Here is a 16,314-nt window from a genome sequence, read left to right as displayed (position 1 = left end):
ATGAAACATTACTTTATGAACGGCAAAACGCCTCAGGAGACTAAAGAGAAGTTTGATAAACATTACGGTGACTCTGCACCTTCGATTAGAACGGTTTATAAGTGGTTTCAAAACTGTAGGAGTGGCCATATGGGCACAAGTGATCTTGAACGTTGTGGTCAACTTGTGGAGGTTATGACTCCAGAAATCATTGATAAAAACAATATGGTCATGGATGACAGAAGAGTTAAGGTGCGTGAGATTGCTAGTGCTGTTGGCTTCTCGAATGAACGGGTACATAATATTTTGTATAAATATCTGGACATGAGAAAGGTATCAGCAAGATGGGTTCTGCGATTGCTCACACTTGACCAAACACGGAATCGCGTGGAGTGTTGCAAGGATGGTTTGCAACTGTTCAGGAAGAATCCGTAGGAATCTAGGCGTCCTTTCGTCGCTGTGGATAAAACAGGGATACATTACTATATTCCTGAGACCAAACAACAATCTAAACAATGGGTTACCAAGGGAGAATCTACACCAAAAAAGGAGAAGACCAATCCTTCGGCCGGAAAGTTTATGGCTACTGTCTATTGGGATTTGCAAGGGATGATTCTCATAGACTAACTGGAAACGAGTAAAACTATTATAGGTGCATATTATTAACCGTTATTGGACCGTTTGAAAAGCGACCTGCGAGAAAAGCGCCTGCGATTCGACCGCAAAATTGTCCTTTTCAATCACGACAATGCACTAGCACACACCTCAACAGTTGTGGTTGCAAAATTAATGGAAATAGGATTCCAACTCGTTTCACATCCCCCCTGTTCTCCAGAGTTGGCTCCCTCGGACTATTATTTGCTCCCAAATTTGAAGAAATGGCTGGCGGCGCAAGGAATTTATTCAAACGAGGAGGTGATTGCAGCAACTAATAGATATTTTGCAGACTTGGACAGTTCCTGTTATCCGGAAGGGATCAACAAATAAGAACAGCGTTGGACGAAGTGTATAAGTCTAAAAGGAGACTATGTCGAAAAATAAAAAAGGTTTACCCCAAACACGTAAGTAGTTTTTACTTTTGCACGGACTTTTCAAACGCCCCTCGTAGAACTCACCCCGTGACATATCCCAACGAAGAATACCGAGGTGTAGCGTTTGCATTTTTGTATTGATTGTCTGTCTTCTTGCAAATCTGCCGTTGCCCTTATTTACAGTCTGTATCTGAAGTGGGAGGAAACATGCCTACTTTGTACTGTGAGTTTTCTTTGTCTATACCAGATTCTGGAAGGAAACAAAATGGTTCAAATGGCTCTGAGCACTATGGGACTTAACATCTGAGGTCATCGGTCCCCTAGAACTTAGAGCTTCTTAAACCTAACTAACCTAAGGATATCACAAACATCCACCCCCGAGGCAGGATTCGAACCTGCGACCGTAGTGGTCGCGCGGGTCCAGACTGAAGCGCCTAGAACCGCTCGGCCAAAATGGCCGGCGAGTACCCATCAACAGACCGAATAAACGTACACCATCCCAACGTCCCCCATCGACATCACACGCTCTCCGGAGTGGAACCAAGCTGCTAGCATAGCCATAAGAACTCAGTCATATATTCATTACTGCGTGCTTACCAGATATGCGCCGACTTTTGCTCTGTTGACGATCGATCCTTCAAACTCTACGTTTGGTGTTTGTCTCAGAGTGCATTTATGTTTCCATTACGATGGCCTTGCGTCTGCCAAAAGAGCTTGCAGTATTTCACAGTGTTCATCCTCTACATCAATGCAGCCTACCAGAAGCTTCTGTTCCGTCACTTGTGACAAACGTCTGTACACGAGATTTCCATAGTTCTAAACATCCCTAGGTCCACTGTTTCCGATGCGGTAGTGAATGGAAACGTGAAGAGATACGTACAGCACAAAAGCGTACAGGCCGACCTCGTCTGTTCACTGACAGAGACCGCCGAAAATTGAAGAGGGTCTTAATGTGCAATAGGTAGACATCTATCCAGACCATCACACAGGAACTCTAAACTGCATCAGGATCCACTGAAAGTACTATGACAGTTAGGCGGGAGGTGAGAAAACTTGGATTTCACGGTCGAGCGGCTGCTCGTAACCCACACATGACGCCGGAAAATGTCAAACGATGTCTCGCTTGGTATAAGGAGCGTAAACACTGGACGATTGAACAGTGGAAAAACGTTGTGTGGAGTGACGAATCACGGCACACAAGGTGGCGATCCGATGGCGGGGCGTTGTTATGGTGAATGCCCGGTGAACGTCATCTGCCAGCGTGTGTAGTGCCAACGGTTAAATTCAGAGGCGGTAGTGTTACGGTGTGGTCATGTTTTTCATGGAGGGGACTTCCACCCCTTGTTGTTTCGCGTGACACCATCGCAGCACAGGCCTACATTGATGTTTTAAGCAGCTTCATGCTTCCCACTGTTGAAGAGCATTTCGGGGATGGCGATTGCATCTTTCAAAACGATCGAGCACTTCCTAATGCACTACCCGTAGCGGATCGGTTACACGACAATAACATCCGAGTAATGGACTGGTCTGCACAGAGTCCTGACCTGAATCCTATAGCACATCTTTGGGATGTTTTGGAACGCCGACTTCGTGCCAGGCCTCACCGACCAATATTGATACCTCTCCTCAGTGCAGCACTCCGTGAAGAATGGGCTCCCGTTCCTCCAATAAACCTTGCAGCACCTGCCTGAACGTATGCCTGCGAGAGTGGAAGCTGACATCATGGCTAAGGGTGGGCCAACACCGTATTGAATTCCAGCATTACCGATGGAGGGCGCCACGAACTTGTAATCTATTCTCAGCCAGGTGGCCGGATACTTTTGATCATATAGTGTATTTATGTATTTGAATACGCATGCCTATACGTTTCTTTCGCGCTGTAGTGTAGAAGTACTTAACATAAATTATTTCACATCTGTTATTTTTACAGTTAAGATGTATAGTCCCAGTTACAAAAGAATATTATTTTCGATTCCACACTATCTGTTCCGCCAACGTTTAACAGATCGGTCTCAAGGGAAATAGACGTGTTAGGCTACATCCTCCTACAACTAATTATGTACTGCCCCCCTGAGATAAATGGGTGAAATCGGTGAGCCACAGCTTCCGCTGTTAGTTCAGGAATTAAGCGGTGCAGCATAGCGACGCTGCACGGGGAACTCGTGTAGACTCTGCAGTCGGTAGCCCGCCTACACCGGGGCCTTGCGGCCTGCAAGTTCCTTGCCACTCGGCGGAAGAGTGGGGCGCCAGGCCAGCCAACTTTGCGCCTACATCAGACTCGTGGCCGGGAACTGCGGCTCTTCCCCCCCGTTAATCAGGGCTCCCAGCCACGCTTAACGGCCTCCTCGCTTTGTTTTTACTTGGAGGGTGCTACAGGAAAGCTGGCCCACGCAATGCACGGCAGAGACTCGAAAGACGTTTGCCCTCCGTAGTTTGCTTCCATTTTGGCTGATCGTTCTGCGTTCTGACTGTTGTCACCTCAAAAAGTAGTGCATTTCGTGCCCATAGCTGCTCTGAACTACAGCATAATAAACGTACGTCTTTTGCGTACGTACGAAGAAAGTTAGACAGAGTCACATCCGCGTTGTGAGGGATATAATAATGTCAGAATACGTTATTGTCAACGATGCGAAAGCTGTAGATTGCGAGCTCCCTTTTTTTTCGACTAATAAAATTAGTTTTAGATCTGTGAACGAAATAGCAGGGTTGGGATAAATGTGCAGTTTGCTAGTAAGTCTGCCTCGGAAACATGTGTGGCAGAAGCTTACGCATCGCTCCATTTGCCACGTTTCGGTGTAAACCTACTTGTCGGCAATATCGTTCAGTTTTTATTCAGTATTGTAGCAGTTGGTGAAATTGGGAGATACGGTAGCATTTTCAAAGAAAACTGATACCATAGAATACTTAAATTCAGATGTGTCGATGTTATTATATTACATTGGAAATTTTCCTAATAACGTAACACTATTTAACACTAAATTATTGTTTATGTGTTTGATAATATGCAGCTGAAGATTGTAATCTCGTTGCTACAATCCACATTATAATCAGACTGGTGGTATGTGGCCAACTCGATTTTAAAGCTAACGAAGCAGCGTAAGGTAGAGACTATCAAGAGAGCCAAGTTCTCCATTGTTCCAAAGAGTCGCGGAGAGGAACACCCTGGCGGGCGGATGCAATGGTGGACAGCGTGGCGTTAAGTTGCTGAAATAGCGTGGAAGGTACTTCACGTGCAAGTGGCGACGTGGCTCCTCGAACCTTCTAGAAGGTTGATGTATAGATACACTTACAGTTTCAAGAGAGCTAAGAGGCTGGTTAAGCAAAGGGTGTGCCCTTTGGTTGGGAGCTGTGAACTCGTCCACTTCTCTGAAGAAGGTAGCACACAAAATAGCGTCTCATGAATTCGTCATACTGCGAAGATAAGCAGATATAATAAAATTTTCCAGTGATTGATTCGTGTGGGAATAAGCATACATCTCATTCTGTAATAGTAGTAACAAAATTTTTCGGATTGTTGCCTCTGAAAACTGACATATGTGACGTCATGAACAGTAAAAATGTTCAAATGTGTGTGAAATCTTATGGGACTGAACTGCTAAGGTCATCAGTCCCTAAGCTTACACAGTACTTAACCTAAATTATTCTAAGGACAAACACACATCAATGCCCGAGGGAGGAGTCGAACCACCGCCGGGACCAGCCGCACAGTCCATGACTGCAGCGCCCTAGACCACGGGTAATCTCGCGTGGCTCATAAACAGTAGAAAGTTTCCTTGTTGGAGTAACACCACTTGCTTAGAGAAGATCGTGGCATGGTTTGACATGGGCATACGGAAGAGAAGCTAGGTTTCGTAATACCGCCGCCATTCCCCCCGCCTCTTAAACTATTCAAACTAAGAGAGACTCCCCATTATCTCAAGTATCAAGTAAGAGATCTGAACACTGAGTTCCTGGGTCGTTTTTATTCTCACACTTTTCACACTTCCTAACACATTACGAACACCCCCCGTGGGTCTGGGGCTAAGAATGGGCCTGAGGTATTCCTGCCTGTCGTAAGAGGCGACTAAAAGGAGTTTCAAACGTTTCGGCCTTTAGGTGATGGTCCCCTGTAGGGTCTGGCCTATCCAAAATTTTCCCGAAGAGAGAGCCAACTGGGGAAGGGTGCCTTACATGGTGCATCGTGTCTCTCGTGCATTGAGACCTTTGGCCCACTTTCTCGCCGTCGCATTTCAGTCCCGCTCATTCTCCATCTCTTGGGCAAGGACACATTACTGGGTGCGTTTTCCACCATCCACTATACAGTGTCGCTTTCGGCGTCGACGATGACCATGGACTTCTCTGCACCTGATATCCAGAACAGTAGCCAGTCCGTTTTGGCGCGGCCGCCATGTTCCCTGTTGGTTCAACCCCCCTGACCACACAGGGATCGCTCTGCTGATGCCTGCGCCGTTAACTCCCCACGTATGCCAAGAGGTAGATGCCCATCACCCTGGGGCACTGGGACTCCTGTCAATGGCCATCCTGTCAGGTGGCCTTTGCTGTGGCTGGGTGAGGCCCGTGGGGAGGGCCCTTGGTCGGAGTGGGTGGCATCAGGGTGGATGACACGCTATGAAGCGTAGTCTATCATCTCTTGCTGGTGGTGAAACACCAGCAGTCTTTAAGCGTGCACTAGCGCAATTCAACTCACAGTATTACAACTCCAAATCGTTCCCCTCCTTGGCCACACAATGGGAGGAACGTCTGGCTAAGGATGCCAGCGGATCTTATTCGCCCCGGTACCTTGTATGTTCGAGAGCTGATGGGGAATATTTCATGACGATGAAGCCTTAGTTTTTTGTTGACCATCTAGAGGTCAAGTTTGGGGAGGTGGAGGGATTGTCCAAAATGAGATCTGGGTCAGTCTTGATCAAAACAGCGTCCTCTGCCCAGTCACGGACTTAACTAGTTTGTGACAAGCTGGGGGATGTTTCTGTAACCATCACACCCTATAAGAAGTTTAAATATGGTCCAGAATGTCATATTTCACAGGGACCTTCTTTAGCAGTCTGATGATGAGCTGTGCGCCAATTTAGAGCGGCGTTGTGTACATTTTGTCTGGCGTGTCCACCGAGGTCCAAGGGATAATCAGGTAGCCACTGGTGCCTTCATCTTGGCCTTGGAGCGTGATACATTGCCCGGGAAGGTCAAGGTGATGGTCTACCTCTGAGATGTAAAGCCCTATATCCCTCCCCCAATGCAGTGCTTTAAGTGCTGGAAGTTCGTCCATATGTCTTCCCACTGTACTTCCAGCGTCACATGTCGATGCCCATCACATCCCAATACTTCATGTGCCCCGCCTCCAATCTGTGTTATCTGCGGAGAGCACCATTCGCCTTGCTCGTCAGGCTGCTGGATTCTCCAGAAATAAAGGAAAATCATGAAGTACAAGACCCTGGACCGAATGACCTACACTGAGGCTAAGAGAAAATTAATGCCTGCACCCTGTACGTATTACATTGTCTTATGGCGCTGCTACAACGGTTCTGTCACCATCAGCTCCGCCAACCCCAGTCACCCCTCAGAGCCGGAAGACTAGACCTGCCTCCTTGATGGTGGGGGGGCACTTCCCTCCCTGTTGCTCCTGCACTACCTACTTTGGGGGCAACACCACCCTCCCCCTCCCCCCAACCATCTGGGACATTCGTCTCCACTTCTGAGCTGGAGAAGCGTAAGTCTTCTTTGGCTTCTCTCGCTAGGAAGTGGTCCCTTGAGTCACTCGCTTCCCAGGTTTCAGCTAGTGGGAAAGATGACACCCACCAGTGGCTGAAGAGCTCAAAGGCAGCTGCTGGTCGTAGGGCTTCACGCTCATGCTCAGTCCCGGAGACAGTCCCAAGGAGCAGCGAGAGAAATCCAAGAAGAAGACCTCTAAGACCAAGGAAATTGCGGTGGCACCACACCACCTCTACCTACGAGCTCTGCGTCTGAGGATGGGGTGGAGATTCTGGCGTCCGCTAAGGACCTAGATCCCGCCAGACCCTCAGACCCAATGGATATAGACTGCTCAGGAAGTAGTCGGTGGCAGCAGGTGACCCTGAGGCGTGAACTGCCTCATTGAATGTTCCATGCCTTCCCAGTCTCACTAAGAGATCATCCTCCAGTGGAATTGCGGCGGTTCTTTCCACCGCCTGGCTGAGCTACGGAAACTGTTAAGCCTTACACCTGCTATCTGTATTGCCCTCCGAACAACGTGTTTATCATTGTTACTGCTAATGTATTACAACCCAGGAAAGCTGGGACTTGATGACAACTAGTATTGGGTCATATTCAACCAATGGTACGGTTTCCGCGCTGTTGCGTAACTTGGACAACGCATGGCTTCTTTTTAGGCGTTGCTGTTGGAGAAGGATAAACTGCTTCATTATCACAGCTTGGAAACAGTGTAGCAATCCGCTGCGAGGTGCACAGCAAAGCTCGCTGTGATAGCAAAGCACTAAAGTATTCTTTTCATGTGTGATTGTGCCAGTGATGGACGCTCGTAAGCCGCCATTATGTGCTGTATTATTTCTGCTGGTATTTCTTAAAATGGTGGAGCCAAGTTTTCTTCAGGTTGCATGTTGTATAGTATATTACTGAATAATAATTTCATTCTAAACGTTGAATTAACACCGTGTGTGTGTGCCGGCCGCTGGTGGCCGAGCGGTTCTGGCGCTACAGTCTGGAACCGCGCGACCGCTACGGTCGCAGGTTCGAATCCTGCCTCGGGCATGGATGTGTGTGTTGTCCTTAGGTTAGTTAGGTTTAAGTACTTCTAAGTTCTAGGGGACTTATGACCTCAGCAGTTGAGTCCCATAGTGCTCAGAGCCATAGCCAACACCGTGTGTTCTCATTCAGATGATGTAATTCAATACAGTGTCCATGTTTTATGACACGCTAAACCACACTCAATTTTCAGTGGTTCCTATGTCACTGGATGATGTAGCAAGCAGCAACATGCGGCGAATACGATGTGTACACAAATTCTGAGTTTCGAATTAATCTTTGTCCTCGAAATCACTTTAGAGCTGAGATTATTTGCAGTAGACTGAAGGCTGCAAGTATTGCGCCATAACTTATACTATTTAGAGCTGGTACGGTGGCTTTGTAGTTAATTTCAGAAATACCACAGCGAGTGATAGCAGTGCAACGAGAATTTAGTGATCGTAATTGCAACAGTGAAAATCGTTTGTGCAAGTAAGCTAAATGTTTTTTGCTAATCAGACAATTTGCAGCCACCACAGTGCTCATTGTGTCTTCAGCACAATGCAGGCTAAGTAGTACATTCTTAATTAAATTGTTAGTTGCATTAAGAACCCACAGCTCATGCAGAGTCACTTGTTATCATCTGTTTTGAAAAATACACTAAATAGCAAGGAATTTGTACCTTCAGCACATTCCTAGTCATAGAGTAATGTAATCTTACGAACGTTACTACATTTAATTGCACTTCCTGCCATATTATTCTATGTATTATTAAATGTCGTGTTTTGAGGCTTATCTTGAGAACTGAATTACTAGATCTACGTGAGTGTTAAAAAATGCTGAGGTTTCCCCCGTCTAAGTCACTAGTTATTAGTTAATTCTGTTGTAATCCACGATATTGTCCACCAAATTATTAACTCCTTTCGAAATTCTACCTTGCGATAGCTAAGCGAACGTAGTGAAACTATTCAGCTATTACACGAATATGCCCCTATCCTGAAATCCAGTGCTGCCTGGTCTATTTTAGTCGCAGATATTTTAGGTTTGGGCATTGCAGCCATCAGATTGTGGACGGTTGGTCTAGAGATATGAAGGTGACTGTAAACAGAAACGAATGAAATGTGTAGCTCATAAATAAGTGGAGAAACCCATCATCGTATGATTACATAACTATCGAACAATTACTGGGAGAAGTAACATTCATTAAATGCTATGGAATACGCGGACTGAACGACTGAAATTTTAATACCACTAAAAACTAATCGCTGGAAACACAGTGACCGACTGTTCGAAGAAGCTTCAAGAAGTGTAGGCCACCCGTGAAGGAGATGGTTTACGAATCCCTTCTTCTACCTATACCTCAGCATTTCTCGTTAGTCTGGGCCTGACGCCAGGTAAGTCCGATAGAGTAAATGGTGAAGATCCAAAGGAGAACACCACGTGGGGAAGCGTCACGACGAGTTTATTCCACTTTAGCGCCAGACGTTAAAAGAGAGGCGTTGCGCATCACACACTTAAATTTCCAAGACCATTAACCCCTAAAAGATTTAGCAAAAGATTTAGGGGGTTCGAACTCACATGCAGACTTGCTAATAACCACCCCCCATCCCCATCTTTTACGAATGAATCAGGAAAGGGGGAACGTAACAGTGATTCACAAAGCAGCTTCCTCCGCAAACCATAAAGTGGCTTGCGGAGTACAGATGTATATGTAGACACAGCCAATTTCCTACCCATCCTTGCCAATTTAATGGTGGTTTGTGCAGTGGAGTGAAGTGGAACAATATTTCCGCAAACTGCGCCAGAGTACCTCCATCTCAAAACGCTGTCTATGACTGAATTACTAATTTTCTGTTTGGTGCTACTTCAAGGGCTAAACCGAATCCATGGTGTTTGTGTTAGGACAGTGGATCACTGGGAACTATCGCTGACAGGAACCTAAGTTACGTTTGATTTCAGGAGCATTACGAAATACTTGTTTGTATCTAAGGTAGTCATAACGACAGCAAAAATACTAACTTTTAGTGAAAACTGAAATCAAGAGATGTTTCTTAGTTTAGATTTTATCTCTCAGAGCATTGATTACTAGGGTGCAGAATGATTAACTGAAAGCGGTGACATTCAAGTAATTGTCAAGTATTTAGCTACCTTACCCTCCCATATGCCAAATCAGACACATACTAGATTTAGATATTTCTGTCGAGCACATACTTCACCCACGACCAGACCTAAATATACTCGTATCGGTCGACCTTTTCTTGGCTATCATGCAGATAACGGAACTAATAATCATCTCAGATGTACATGATGGAGTATACAAAAGTGGCTCAGACGAGTAGATACGATTGTACGTAAATTTAAGGCAGCATTAACGGAGTAGGAAAAGACCTCCACTTACTTCCAATAGGATGTAGCAACTGGTCATACAGCTGTCCGAACCTTGGAGCACATTTACACAATCTTCACGCCTGGCAGCGTTCTTATCAAATGTCACTATGGTCGCGGTCCCAGCTGAGCAGCCAGGTCATTCATTCCATCAGTGTGCAATTGCGTTGTGTGGGGAGCCCTCGAATCTAATGTGTATCGCAACAAGCTATCTGCTATTGTCTCATTAGTACACTATTTCCTTTCCTCGGCTGTGTTTCTTTGTACCCTGGAACCCTGTTCTCTGGCCCACTTCTATTTGCTCCAGTAGGGAATCTCTTAGCTCCCATTTCGCTGATCGACAGTTCTGTAAAGGCATGTCCAGTCCTTGTGGGTAGAGAGTGATATGTGAAAGGAAAACGTCCCTTAATCTCATGTAACGAATGATTAGACGTGAGTTTATAAGTAATGATTATTCTAGTAAGTGAACCACAGACATACCGCTGAATTTAAGACGCAACTTCTGAGCCCATAATAATTCACCCTGTGACAGCTTCTTATTGTAACATAAGTGATGTAATGAAGTCACGTCAAATACGGTACTTCTATTTTCCGCATATGATTCCAGAAATATTCCTCAGAATATCGGTAGGGCAAATCGTGCGTCATCTTCTTCTTCTTCTTCTTCTTCTTCTTCTCTTGCCCATGTATGGAACAGATTAATTCTCACCAGCTTCTTTTCTTTAGATCATCATCCTTGCTGAGCATTCTTTCGTCTTCACGCTTTGTAGCCTGCTTCGCTGGTATTTTCACGATGTTTTCGTTCTGGGTGTAATTCCATCACAGCAACGTGTGGCAGGCTAGATTTTTTAGTTTAAAGCTAACTTCTTTTGAAGATCTCTCCTTCTTGTATTCCCGTTTCGCCAAATCTCTGTGTACGTCTTGACTCTAACATTTATTTGTTATTTTTCTCCCAAGAAACTGCAGAACCAGAGATTTATTGTGTCCACATACATAGTTTTTCGTTTTCTCGTCTCCCGCAGTGGAACGTCTCGTTATCCACCAAATCTTGTTGTAGTTGTTCACAGTTAGTTCGTTTACTAAAAAAGTCATTTTATTCGTAGTCCCTTAGCTTTTGTTTCTGTCAGACAAATTCCTATGCGTTCTCCGTGATCTCTCTGCCTTCTGAATTTTTCCTCCTCCTGATGTATTCTTGGTAGGACATGTAATGATGGTCTTCATTCAGTGCATCGTCTCTGTGGAGATCCTTAACGCAGGTTTAGCTTCCTGTTTGTGAAACTAGGAGGTTTGATTCCTTTAATCGTTTAAAGATTCCGATAAGTTCACACTGTAGTCTAAAAATGCCAAATAATGTATCTGTAGCTGTTATTTAAAGTACCTCGTATTCCGATCACCGCATTCATTCTACGTTGTTTTCTATTCGCCTCAACAAGGACTGATTTAAAAACAGGAATGCAGAGTTCACTTTTACGTCTGGCTCAAGTTTCGACCTAAGAGTATTCTGATAGTGTTCCTCTGAACTTTGCCTTCGTCGGTGTGGTGGTTAAGGTCTTTTATCTAGCCAATTGAATTTTCTACATAAATATATTCCTTCAAGATTTGAAATTTTGTTTGTCTCTACACTGAAGTCTACGAATGTGAAAATGAAATTACTCTTTGTCATATTCATTATCAAGAAATTTAATTATGGCAGACTGTAAGCTCCCTGAAAATTTCTTGAGCTTATTTATATAGTATATACGTAACTTAAGACATTGTATGTAAACAACCTCATACAGTCTCGTTGTAAATGATGTCGAAGTCCCATTTTCGTTTCAGTTTCTTAGGACTCTACAATTTCCGTCATTTCAGAGGGCGATCAACTATTTTAGACATTGTTACTTTAGTTTAACTCGTAATGTGAGACTGAGAGCGTCCACTGTCTAGAAACGACCCTCCTCTTTAGCTGAGGTGGATAACGCACGCCTGTGCTTCGTGGAAGAAAATTTCACTGCCAGTATTTTGCCGGCAAAGAGAGCGTAGTGGATGGGTTAAAGTTCCTGACCACCCATCTTTGCGCCGATATCCTGGATTAAATTCCAAATCTCCGCGCATTGTCTCATGAGGTGAGTGCGTATGACACAGTTGACGGTGATCCGCCCGGTGCTACTCGAGAGGAGTATCCAATTCTGCCGGAACCAGATTTCAGCCTCTCCCTTTCCTCATCACCGTTATACAACATGAAAACTGTGCTACACTCGAGGCCGTTACACCCTTCCTACATTCCACAAATAAACATACGATACAACTCTCACATATCCGCATGAAAAGAGGCCACCGCGTGCTGAGAATGAGCACACTTCCCAATCTGTAGTTGAACTCACCCCGTGTCACATCCCAAAAAGCAATGCCATACCACATTCACATATGTTTACATTGAGAAATGAAAATCGATACTGTATCTTAGACTCACATTTATTAAAAGACATTACAGAAAGTATGAAATACATGCCTTAGCTTTGGTAAACTCACGATCGGCGTACACAGAGTTTCAGCTGGGTAATCAAAACTGCATGGGACTAAAACATTTTTCTAAAAACCCTAAACACCTATTTTTCAAGTTGCCTTAGTTGCGCGGCAGCGTATGAGGTAGATCGCACAGTGCGAGTTGGCGCAATGGTAAGCACACTGGACTCGCATTCTGGAGGAGAACGTTTCAAACCTATGTCTGGCCATCCTAGTTTCGGTTTTCTGTGATTTCCCTAAATCGCTCTAGGCAAATGCCGCGATGGTTCCTCTGTAAGGGTGCGGCCGATTTTCTTCCCCACCCCTGAAACAACCCAGCGTACGCTCCGTATACAATGACCTCGAGCCGACAGGACGTTAGATCTGACACTTCCTTCTTCTGTAATTTGAACCACAGTCGTCCCGGTCATCACGAGAAAATAATGAAGTAGAACGAGCGTTTTCTAACTGCGCCTCACAAATCTCAGAGGCGTCGCAGCTTTGCATTAGGGTTTCATAAAGATAATAATTTCCTTTACTTTCTTTCTGAGCAAAGGAACAAAGTGTGCGCCAATAGCTGTATCTAGCATAACGGCAGATAACTGTTACTAAGACAGAGAGGTAGAATGTGGCGTAATCGTACTACATGACTCATTTTTTTTTTAAATTCAGTGTTAATAAATTTGACGGTTCTTTATTTTGAATTGAGATTGTTTTAATAGTCCTTTGACCTGTGTGATTTGTATTTCTCTGTCAGCACGGGCAAATTTTAAAATGTACGTACAAAACGTTGTATTTCACATGGCTTATGCAGTTTTCCAGATGTAAATAGACGAAACTGCCGATTGTATGACGAGAGTTACTTGAATTTGGGTTTTACGTGTGTTATTGTTGGAAATAAATGACAGCGATAGTGTGCAATGTTCCCCAAGTGTTAGCGGATTTCCTGACTGTGCACTAGTGCTGAGACGATTTTATCGCTGCTTAACAGACACTGCGATTACAATAAAACCTCTCTGTAATTTCATTATGTACGTTAAATGAACCGGACCGGCAACCTCATCCTTCTTGATCAGCCACTGTCCGGTAGGGTCGCAGTTAAGCAGAGATCCGGTTATTTGTGCTCATTTTTCGTAATAATAACAATCATTATATAATTTAATTGTGTTTGTAATCAAGAATAATCATACCTTATTCCTCAGCTTTTTTTCATGAATTTGAAAATTAAATGTGACTTACTTTGTGTGGTGATATCTGTTGGTGAATGATCACGTATTAACGGCAGCAATCAGTGTAATACGTTTGGTTTGCTTTCAAAATAGAGCCTGCATCTAAAATTTCACTTTTAGCAAAACGAAGTTCGATAGCTTTTAGGGGGCAAATCGCGTCCCAAAATTATGCTCCCCGCAGACAATCCCGGTATAGAAGCCTAGCTAAAAATTATCGTAGTAATTAAATTCCAAAATTACAATATTAAAAAACAATATAAATAATAATTTCGAAACAAAATAAATAATAAAATAATACTAATAAAATTTAAAACCACCACCATAAGTAGGTCATTAATTTCGAACTCCAATTAGCTAAAAGCATACTACCTAATAAAGGTATTTGAAGTCAAACGTTGGTATTTTGCTAAAGAAACCAAGAGTACACATATTCCACAAGTTCATGTGTTGTGTCTACAGTCAATATAGGAAAACTCATTTTATTCATTAACGTTTGAAACTTAAGTTTATTTACCCCATGCTTCCAGTCGGATGTCATGTGTGAAAGGAGACGTGGGTGTTTATGTTCAGGCAAGGGAGTCGTGGACCAAAAAAGTTTGAAAGTCTGTAGAGTAGAAGATGAATACGAGTTGTGGAGCTGTATGCGTCATTCTCTATCTTGGAGAATTTCTCACACACTATTTTTGTGATGCTTGGTGCTCTTAACTGCGCGGTCATCAGCGCCCGTACATAGTCCCAATTTTTTCAGTCCAGTTTCTTACATAGCCCAATCTAGCCACTGTCACGAATGATGATGAAATGATTTGGTTAAGAGAAACACCCAGTCCCCGACCACGATTTAGGATTTGAGAATCGATAACATGTTGCGGTTGTCTTTATTTCGGAAGTTCTCTTCCTACTGCTTCCCTCTACCAGTGGATAGTGTACCCCAATTGGAATTCTGGTATAACAGAAAAAAAACCTTGTGAGGTGGTGAATGTTTTACAACGAACCATGATGATCTATCTCTATTAGTTTACAAGGTAGTATTTTCTTGTATGTTAGTGGGAGTTTATGGACACACTGCATTGTTGTTCGATTACACTATTTTGATAAATCTCTGGTTCCAACAACAATAGTCAATTATCTGAACGTGTCCAAAAAATATACTATTTTGATAAATCTCTGGTTCCAACAACAATCTGAACGTGTCCGTCCCGAGCGACCTGGAGTGGAACGGCCGAACAAAATTAGTTATAGGAAAATCGGTGCACCACTGAGGTGTATTGCAAGATTTCCAAAGCAATGTATGTCATCCACAAAAGCGGTAGCCAACACTACCCTCTGTTCGTCCGTCTGTAACTGTAGGAGCAATACAGAGACAGCGGAGGTGCAGACGTAAGGAGCGCATTTCGTAACTGGTTCGTTTAGTGAATGAGATAGCGTGACTGAGATGTTTAACTCCAGGCAGTAACGCTATAAGGATGGACTGGCTTACAGTTGAAATTTCAAGAACGCACGCCCTAACAAGAGTCAAGCAACACTGTGCTTCGTCCCGCGGACTTCAATGCGAGATGCTTATAACAGTTTCCATAACGAAACATTGTCTCGAAACCTGGCAGAAAATCCAAAGAGATTCTGGTCGTATGTGACGTATGTTAGCGGCAAGAAACAGTCAATGCCTTCTCTGCGCCATAGCAATGGAGTTACTATCGAATACAGTGCTGCCAAAACAGAGTTACTGAACACAGCTTACCGAAATGCCTTCACAAAAGAAGACGAAGTAAATATTCCAGAATTCAAATCGAGAACAGCTGCATACATGAGTAACGTAGAAGTAAATATCTTCGGAGTAGTGAAGCAACTTAAATTACTTAATAAATACAAGTCTTCAGGTCCAGACTGTATACCAATTAGGCTCCTTTCGGACTATGCTGTCGTATTAGCTCCATACTTAACAATCATATACAACCGTTCGCTCGACGAAAGATCCATACCCAAAGACTGGAAAGTTACACAGGTCACACCAATATTCAAGAAAGGTAGGTAGGAGTAATCCAATAAATTACAGGCCTATATCGTTAACGTCGATATGCAGCAGGATTTTGGAACATAAATTGTGTTCGAACATTATGAATTACCTCTAAGAGAACGGTCTATTGACACACAGTCAACATGGGTTTAGGAAACATCGTTCCTGTGAAACACAACTAGCTCGTTATTTACATGAAGTACTGAGTGTTATTGACAAGGGATTTCAGATCGATTCCGTATTTCTGGATTTCCGGAAGGCTTTTGGGACTATACCACACAAGCGGCTCGTAGTGAAGTTGCGTGCTTATGGAATATCGTCTCAGTTACGTGACTGGACTTGCGATTTCCTGATAGAGGTCACAGTTCGTAGTAACTGACGGAAAGTCATCGAGTAAAACAAAAGTTTTTTTCTGGCGTTCCCCAAGATAGTGTTAAAGGCTCTTTGATGTATTCTTATCAATATAAACGATTTGGGA

This window comes from Schistocerca piceifrons, chromosome 5 (assembly GCF_021461385.2).
Source record: "Schistocerca piceifrons isolate TAMUIC-IGC-003096 chromosome 5, iqSchPice1.1, whole genome shotgun sequence".
NCBI lineage: Eukaryota > Metazoa > Arthropoda > Insecta > Orthoptera > Acrididae > Schistocerca > Schistocerca piceifrons.
The sequence above is the reverse complement of the archived record's forward strand: the minus strand, read 5'-3'. Positions refer to the sequence as shown.